This window comes from Macrotis lagotis, chromosome 1 (assembly GCF_037893015.1).
Source record: "Macrotis lagotis isolate mMagLag1 chromosome 1, bilby.v1.9.chrom.fasta, whole genome shotgun sequence".
NCBI classification, from domain to species: Eukaryota; Metazoa; Chordata; class Mammalia; order Peramelemorphia; family Peramelidae; genus Macrotis; species Macrotis lagotis.
The window spans coordinates 313,804,017-313,813,964 of NC_133658.1; the positions used below are offsets into that span (position 1 = coordinate 313,804,017).

Consider the following 9,948-nt stretch of genomic DNA (forward strand, 5'->3'; position numbering starts at 1 on the left):
AAACCTTCAACAATTAACATTTCCATTACAATAATAACAAAATCCAAGAGGCAATAAAGAAAAGAAAACCTCATTACAAATAAGAATAAAATGCATAAAATATTTGAGATTCAACCAACCAAAGCACACAAAATACTTTACTCAATGCAATGTGTTCCTTAAAGAAGTAAATAATTTAAGTAGCTGGAGGAATATTGAGTGTTCATGACTGAGTTGTGCCACTAGAAAAAAATGACAATACTGCCAAAGTTCAATTACAGTTTTAATGTGTTATATAATCAAATGTTTTATAATAAAATTATCAAAGATATACTTTATATAACTTGATATAAAATAGCAACATTCAATAGAAAAACTAAAAGATTTAAAATATTAAGGGAAATCATGAAAAGAAGACTGAAGGGGGAATGGTACTTTTAGATTTCAGACAATTTTATAAAGAAGCAATCATCAGAACTCTGGCCTTTTAGAAAGGTAAATAAATGATAAGTGTTTATGATATACTAGCAACTGTGCTAAGCAATTTTAATGAATATCATCTTTTGTAACATCTTTTTTATTGGGCAAAATTCTTTTTATTAAAGATATTATTTGAGTTTTACAATTTTCCCCCCCAATCTTACTTCCCTCCCCTCACCCCCCCCCCAGAAAGCACTCTGTCAGTCTTTACTTTATTTCCATGTTGTACCTTGATCCAGATTGGGTGTGATGAGAGAGAAATCATGTCCTTAAAGAGAAGTCTAAGAGGTAACAAGATCAGACAATAAGCTGTTTTTTTCTAAATTAAAGGGAATAGTCCTTGTACTTTGTTCAAACTCCACAGCTCCTTATCTGGATACATATGGTACTCTCCTTTGCAGACAGCCCAAAATTATTCCTGATTGTTGCACTGATGGAATGAGCAAGTCCTTCAAGGTTGAACATCACTCCCATGTTGCTGTTAGGGTATACAGTGTTTTTCTGGTTCTGCTCATCTCACTCAGCATCAGTTCATGCAAATCCCTCCAGGTTTCCCTGAAATCCCATCCCTCCTGGTTTCTAATAGAGCAATAGTGTTCCATGACATACATATACCACAGTTTGCTAAGCCATTCCCCAATTGAAGGACATTTACTGGATTTCCAATTCTTTGCCACAGCAAACAGGGATACTATAAATATTTTTGTACAAGTAATGTTTACTCTTTTTCCTCATCTCTTCAGGGTATAGACCAAATAGTGGTATTGCTGGGTCAAAGGATATGCACATTTTTGTTGCCCTTTGGGCATAGTTCCAAATAGCTCTCCAGAAGGGTTGGATGAGTTCACAGCTCCACCAACAGTGTAATAGTGTCCCAGATTTCCCACATCCCTTCCAACAATGATCATTATCCTTCCTGGTCATACTGGCCAATCTGAGAGGTGTGAGGTGGTACCTCAGAGAAGCTTTAATTTGCATTTCTCTAATAATTAATTTTTTAGAGCATTTTTTCATGTGGCTATAGATTACTTTGATTTCCTCATCTGTAAATTGCCTTTGCATATCCTTTGACCATTTGTCAATTAGGGAATGGCTTTTTGTTTTAAAAATATGACTCAGTTCTCTGTATATTTTAGAAATGAGTCCTTTGTCAGAATCATTAGTTCTAAAGATTGTTTCCCAATTTACTACATTTCTTTTGATCTTGGTTACATTGGTTTTATCTGTGCAAAAATTTTTTTAACTTAATGTAATAGAAATCATCTAATTAGTTTTTGGTGATGTTCTCCAACTCTTCCTTAGTCATAAACTGTTACCCTTTCCATAGATCTGACAGGTAGACTAGTCCTTGATCTTCTAATTTGCTTATAGTATTGTTTTTTATGTCTATGTCCTGTAACCAGTTGTATATTATCTTGGTAAAGGGTGTGAGGTGTTGGTCTAATTTAAGTTTCTTCCATACTAACTTCCAATTTTCCCAGCAATTTTTATCAAAGAGGGAGTTTTTATCCAAAGGGCCATACTCTTTGGGTTTATCAAACTGCAGATTAACTATAATCATCTCCTGCTTTTACACCTAGTCTGTTCCACTGGTCCACCACTATATTTCTTAGCCAATACCAAACAGTTTTGATGACTGATGCTTTATAATATAATTTTAGATCAGGTAGGGCTAAGCCACCTTCTTTTGCACGTTTTTTTCATTAAGCTCCTGGCAATTCTTGACTTTTTATTTCTCCATATGAATTTACTTACAATTTTTTCTAACTCGTTAAAGTAATTTTTTGGAATTTTGATTGGTAGGGCACTAAACAGAGAGTTTAGTTTTGGTAGAATTGCCATTTTTATTATATTAGCTCTCCCTATCCATGAGCAGTTGATATTTGCCCAGTTATTTAAATCGAATTTAATTTGTGTGAGAAGTGTTTTATAATTGTTTTCAAAAAGATTCGGAGTCTGTCTTGGCAAATAGACTCCCAAATATTTTATATTGTCTGAGGTTACTTTGGTTTCTTTTTTAGGTGCCAATTTTAAATACTTTATTTTCCAGGACAAAGAATTACATTTCCACTTTTTTTACAGTACTGATAAAGTGCAATGTTGTTCACTTCTCCCTCTGCACACATTCAAGTGTTCAAAATGCCCAGATTTATACAGTAGCTTAAATGTTACTTTTGAGTCCTGGCAGGGGCGGAGCCAAGAAGGCGACATGAAGGGATCGAGTCTTAGGAGCTCTCTGATAAAAACTCATAAACTAAGGACTCTAACTAAATTTTAGAGAGACAGAACCCATAAAGGGACCCAGTGAGGCAGTTCTCCTACTCAAGGTAACGTGGAAAAGAGCAGAAAGGCTCTGCTCCCCGAGGTTGGAGGGGCGGCCCGAAAGAGGGGTGGCCCGCCAGAGCCAAAGAACCTCAGCCTCTCGGAGGCAGCTGCAGGGCACTGGGAGCCTCAGCTCACAGCAGCCGGGGAGTCTCCTGGGCTGCACCCCGGGGAGCACCAGCACGAAGTGGGGGAGCAGCTGGGGACCTCTGCCAGAGCAAGCACGTGGAGCCCAGCCCTCAGGGCACACAGCCAGCAGCCTGGTCTTTCAGCAGCCTAGACCTGGAAACAGAAAACAGAAGCAGGTGGAGCCAGTAAGCAGGAGCCCCCAGGGCATGAGCCCATTGAGCTGAGGGAGGGGAGTGAAGAGAGACTGCAGAGTTCTGTCCTCTGTCCCTGGAACAGGACTCTGGAGCTCTGACCACATTTAGATCCTGATTGCAATCTAGGCCCCCCCATAGAACATCAGGGCCCCCCCCCACCTCAGCCCCATGGCAGAGGGGGGCGCTTATGGTCATTCACAGACCAAAAGGGAGGACAGAACCTCACACTCTGAGACCCTTGTGGGAGTGTCCCAAAAGCTCAGGAAGCACCCCCAAAAAACAGGCTTAGGCTGGGAAAATGAACAAAGAAATAAGAGGAAGACCATTGAGAAATATTTTGCAAATGAGCCCAAGAAGGATCAAAATACTCAGTCTGAAGATGAGGAAGCACAGGCTCCTGCATCTAAAGACTGCAAGAAAAACAGAAATTGGGCTCAGGCTACGATAGAGCTCAAAAAAGACTTTGAAAATCAAATGAGGGAGTTAGAAGAAAAACTGGGAAAAGAAAGGAGAGAGATGCAGGAAAAACATGAAAATGAAGTCAGCAGCTTAGTCAAGGAAATCCAAAAAAATGCTGAAGAAAATAGCATGCTAAAAACCAGCTTAGGTCAAATGGATAAAACAGTTCAAAAAGTTATTGAGGAGAAGAATGCTTTAAAAAGCAAAATTGGCCATATGGAAAAAGAGATAAGAAAACTCTCTGAGGAGAATAAATCCTTCAGACAAAGAATAGAATTCAGGGAGATTGATGAATTTAACAGAAATCAGGAATCAATACTTCAAAACCAAAAAAATGAAAAATTAGAAGAAAATGTGAAATATCTCATTGAAAAAACAACTGATATGGAAAACAGACTTAGGAAAGATAATTTGAAAATTATTGGAATACCTGAAAGTCATGATCAGGAAAAGAGCCTTGACATCATTTTCAAAGAATTACTACAGGAAAATTGCCCTGATGTTCTAGAAGCAGAGGGCAAAATAGAAATGGAGAGAATCCACCAATCCCCCCGAGAAAGAGATCCCAAAAAACCAACCCCCAGGAATATTATAGACAAGTTCCAGAACTCCCAATTCAAAGAGAAAATATTACAAGCAGCCAGAAGGACACAGTTCAAATATCGTGGAGCTGCAGTCAGGATCACACAGGACTTAGCAGCAGCTACATTGGAAGCTCTTAGGGCTTGGAATACAATATACCGGAAGGCAAAAGAGCTTAGAATGCAGCCAAGAATGAACTACCCAGCAAGGCTGAATGTCCTCTTCCAGGGAAAAAGATGGAATTTCAATGAACCAGGGGAATTTCAAAGGTTCCTTTTGGAATGGCCAGAGCTGAACAGAAGGTTTGATCTTCAGATACAGGACTTAGGTGAAGCATGGAGATTGGAGGAGAGGGGGGAAATATGAGGGACTTAATGATGATGAACTGCATGTATTCCTGTATAGAAAAGTTACACTGATAATACTCATATGAACCATCTCAGTTAATAGAGCAGGTAGAGGGAGCTTTTATAGTTGAAGCACAGGAGAAAGCTGAATTCAAAGATAAAATATGATGTAAAAATGGAGTCAATAAGAAAAAAAGGGAAATGGAATGGGAGAAAGAAAAAGGAGAGGGGGAATAGTCCAAGCTATTTCACATAATAAGATTTTTTTTTATTACATTGAGCTATTGCAATGATATGGAAGGGGGGAGGCAAGGGGGAATGAGGGAAACTTTGCTCTCATCAGAGATGGCTAGGAGAGGAAACAGCAAATATACTCAATGGGGTATAGACAACTGGAGTAAGAAGGAGCGGGGAGCAGGGGGAAGGGGTGGGGATGTAAATAAAGGAGGAGAGGATCGACCATGGGGGGACAGTGGTCAGATATAACACATTTTCTTTTTTTACTTCTTGCAAGGGGCTGGGAATTGATGGCCTGCCCAGGACCATAGGGCCAGGTGGATTCTGGGCCTAAGGGGTGGTATGGGGGCTCAGGGCTTCTTGGCCCCAGGGCCAGGGATCTGTCTGCTGCACCACTCAGTGACCCTACAGCAGAGTCAGAGTGAAAGGAGAGAGAAAATATAGTACATGGTAGTGGAGAAATAAGAAAGGAGGGAGTTGCGATCAGCAAATGGCAATGTTGGAAAAATATGGAAGTAACTTTTGTGATGGACTTATCATAAAGAATGTGATCCACTCATGACAGAGTTGATGGTGTTGGAACAAAGACTGAAACACATTTTTTGTTATTATTATTTGGGGGAGGGTGCAGGGCAAGTGGGGATGGGTGCCCTGCCTGGGGCCACATAGCAGGGTGATCATTGGGTGTCTGGGGCCGGATTCGGACCCAGGTGCTCCTGGCTCAAGGGCCAATGCTCTGTCTGCCACCTAGCCACCCCTACTATTATTACTATTTTATTTTATTTTGGGTCTTTTTTTTTTCTTCTTTTTGGTTTTTGCAGGGCAGTGGGGATCAGGTGGCTTGCATGCCACATGGCTGGGTGATTATTGGGTTTACGAGGCTGGATATGGACTCGAGTGCTCGTGGCTCTAGGGCTGATGTTTCGTCCATTGCACCACCTGGCCGTACCTACAATTATTACTATTATTTTTTTTTATTTTAATTTTTTCTCCCCCCTTTACTTTTTTGCCCAAGCAAGTTTATCTATATTCAATGGGGGGAGGGGTATTTTGTTTACTTGTAAACAAGTATATCTTATTAATGTAAAGGAAAATATTTGTACAAAATGAGAATAAAAAATAAAGTAAAAAAAATTTGAGTCCTTCAATTTTTGGAAAGTTGTGTGGAATGTTCTTTCTTCTGCTTTGTTTAATCAACTTCTTCAATGGTGGGTCCAGAAGAAGCATATCTGGATGGGGCTGCTCTACCCCCTGGGGACCCACCAGGCATTCCTCCTGGCATGCCTCCTGGCATTCCCCATACACTCTGGTACAGCTTAGTAATAATGGGGTTGCATTCTTCCTTCTCAGCAGTCTGGTTCTTATCTAGCCAGTTGATTATTTCATTGCATTTGTCAAGAATCTTCTGTTTGTCTTCATCACCAATTTTCCCTTGCATTTTTTCATCCTCAATGGCAGCCTTCATGTTGAAAGTGTAATATTCAAGGGAATTTTTGGAGGACACCTTGTCTCTCTGCTTTTCATCCTCAGCCTTGTATTTCTCAGCTTCCTGAACCATATGCTCAATGTCTTCTTTGCTCAAACGACTTTTGTCATTAGTGATGGTGATCTTGTTCTCCTTACCTGTGCTCTTATCCACAGCAGAAACACTGAGAATGCCATTGGCATCAATGTCAAATGTCACTTCAATTTGAGGAACACCCCTGGGTGCTGGAGGAATTCCTGTGAACTCAAATTTGCCAAGCAGGTTGTTATCCTTTGTCATGGCTCTTTCACCTTCATAAACCTGAATAAGCACACCAGGCTGGTTGTCCAAATAGGTGTTGAAGGTCTGTGTCTACTTGGTGTGAATGGTGGTATTACGTTTGATCAGAACTGTCATTACACCACCAGCAATTTCAATTCCAAGGGAAAGAGGAGTGACATCCAAAAGCAACAAGTCCTGCACATTCTCAGACTTATCTCCTGACAGAATGGCAGCCTGGACAGCTGCACCATAAGCAACAGCCTCATCAGGATTGATACTCTTGTTGAGCTCCTTGCCATTGAAGAAGTCCTGCAGAAGCTTCTGGATTTTGGGAATGCAAGTGGAACCACCCACCAGGACGATGTCATGAACCTGTGATTTATCTAGCTTAGCATCTCTTAATGCCTGTTCCACAGGGTCCAGGGTGCCATGGAAAAGATCAGCATTCACCTCCTCAAAATGGGCTCGGGTGATTGATGTGTAGAAGTCAATACCTTCATAGAGGGAGTCAATCTCAATACTGGCCTGGGTACTGGAAGAGAAGGTATGTTTTGCAAGTTCACAAGCAGTGCGGAGATGGTGAACAGCCCTCTTGTTCTCACTGATGTCTTTCTTGTGCTTTCGCTTGAACTTGGCAATGAAATGGTTGACCATGTGGTTGTCAAAGTCCTCTCCACCCAAGTGGGTGTCCCCAGCTGTGGACTTGACCTCAAAGATGCCATCTTCAATGGTAAGAATGGAGACATCGAAAGTACCACCTCCAAGGTCAAAGATCAACACATTTCTCTCGGCACCAACTTTTTTGTCCAAGTCATAAACAATAGCAGCAGCAGTTGGCTCATTGAAGATACAGAGCACATTGAGAACAACGATGGTTCCAGAATCTTTGGTGGCCTGACGTTGGGAATTGTTGAAATAGGCAGGTACTGTGACCACAGCATTCGTGACAGTCTTCCCAAGGTAAGCTTCAGCAATTTCTTTCATCTTAGTCAAGACCATTGAAGATACTTCTTCTGAGTAGAAACTTTTGGTCTCCCCTTTATACTCCACTTGGACCTTAGGTCTGCCTGCATCATGCACCACTGTGAAAAGCCAATGCTTCATGTCTGACTGCACAACTGCATCATCGAATCTTCGACCAATCAGATGTTTGGCATCAAACACCGTGTTGGTGGGGTTCATTGCAACTTGATTCTTTGAGGCATCACCAATTAAACGTTCTGTGTCAGTGAAGGCAACGTAGCTTGGGGTGGTCCTGTTTCCTTGGTCATTGGCAATGATTTCCACTTTCCCATGTTGGAAAACTCCCACACAGGAGTAAGTAATGCCGAGATCAATGCCAACTGCGGGTCCCTTCAACATGGTTACTGGGGAATCGGAGGTCATCGCTGACCGCACTGGAGGAGAAAAAGGGCTGCTGCTGTGCTGAATAGCCAGAGGTTACTTTGAATGGCATTTCTCTTTCTAGCTCTTCCTGCTGTTTCTTGCTAGACATATATAGAAAAGTTGAGGATTTATGAGGGTTTATTTAATAACCTGCAACTTTGCTAAAATTGCTAATTGTTTGCAGTAGTTTTTTAGATGATTTCTTGGGATTCTTTAGGTAGACCATCATGTCATCTGCAAAGAGTGAGAGTTTTGTCTCTTCCTTCCCAATTCTAATTCCTTTAATTTCTTTTTCTTCTCTAATTGCTGATGCTAACATTTCTAATACAATCTTGAATAGTAGTGGTGATAATGGGCACCCTTATTTCACCCCTGATCTTATTGGGAATGCCTCTAGCCTCTCCCCATTGAATATAATGTTTGCTGATGGTTTCAGATAGATACTGCTAATTATTTTAAGGAACAGTCCATTTATTACTACACTCTCTACTGTTTTTAGTAGGAATGGATGCTGTATTTTGTCAAAAGCTTTTTCAGCATCTATTGATATGATGATATGATTTCTGATAGGTTTGTTGTTGATATAATTGAGTATACTAACAGTTTTCCTAATATTGAACCAACCCTGCACTCCTGGAATAAATCCTACTTGATCATAATGTATTATTCTAGTGATGACTTCTTGTAATCATTTTGCTAAGATTTTATTTAGGATTTTTGCATCTATATTCATCAGGGAGATAGGTCTATAATTTTCTTTCTCTGTTTCAACTCTTCCTGGTTTAGGTAACAGTACCATATTGGTTTCATAGAAAGAGTTAGGCAGAGTTCAATCTTTCCCTATTTTCCCAAAGAGTTTATATAAGATTGGAACCAATTGTTCCTTAAATGTTTGGTAGAATTCACTTGTGAATCCATCAGGCCCCGGAGATTTTTTTAAGGGAGTTCAGTAATGGCTTGTTGAATTTCTTTTTCTGAGATAGGGTTGTTTAGGTATTTAATGTCTTTTTCATTTAACCTGGGCAATTTATATTTTTGTAAATATTCATCCATTTCACTTAGATTATCAAATTTATTGGCATAGAATTGGGCAAAATAATTTTGAATTATTACTTTAATTTCCTCCTCATCGGTGGTGAGTTCACCTTTTTCATTTATGATACTAGAAATTTGGTTTTCTTCTTCCTTTTTTTAAAAATCAAATTGACCAGAGGTTTATCAATTTTATTGGTTTTTTCATAATACCAACTTTTCATTTTATTTATTAATTCAATAGTTTTTTGCTTTCAATTTTATTAATTTCTCCTTTAATTTTTAGAATTTCTAATTTGGTACTTAATTGGGGATTTTTGATTTGTTCTTTCTCTAATTTTTTTAGTTGCATGTTTGGTTCATTGATTTCCTCTTTCTCCAATTTATTCATATAAGCATTTAGAGCTATAATATATCCCTTGAGAGTTGCTTTGAATGAATCCCATAGGTTTTGGTATGTTGTTTCATTATTATCATTATCTAGGATAAAATGGTTAATTCTTTCTATAATTTGTTTTTTGGTCCACTCATTTTTTAAAATGAGTTTATTCAGTTTCCAATTTGTTCTGGGTCTATATCTCCTTGGCCCAGTATTGCATATGACTTTTATTGCATTGTGATCTGAGAAAGATGTATTCACTATTTCTGCCTTTCTGCAGTTGATCATTAGGTTTTTATGTCCTAGTACATGGTCAATTTTTGTATAAATTCCATGTACCACAGAGAAAAAGGCATATTCCTTTCTATTCCCCATTCAGTTTCCTCCATAAGTCTACCATATCTAATTTTTCTAACAATCTATTTACCTCCCTAATTTCTCTCTTGTTTGTTTTATGATTCGATTTATCTAGATCTGATAGTGGGAGGTTGAGGTCTCCCACTAGTAGAGTTTTGCTGCCTATGTCTTCCTGTAATTCTTTCAGCTTCTCCTCTAAGAATTTGGGTGCTGTCCCACTGGGTGCATATATATTCAATATTGAAATGACTTTATTGTCTATGGTACCTTTTAGGAGGATAAAGTTTCCTTCCTTATCTCTTTTAACACTATCTATTT

At 39.3% G+C, this 9,948-nt stretch overlaps 1 pseudogene; it reads right to left on the reverse strand.

Annotated features, from left to right (window-relative positions):
* Positions 1–5,918: 5,918 nt before the first annotated feature.
* Positions 5,919–7,838, reverse strand: LOC141517149 (heat shock cognate 71 kDa protein pseudogene; annotated as a pseudogene).
* Positions 7,839–9,948: the final 2,110 nt, after the last annotated feature.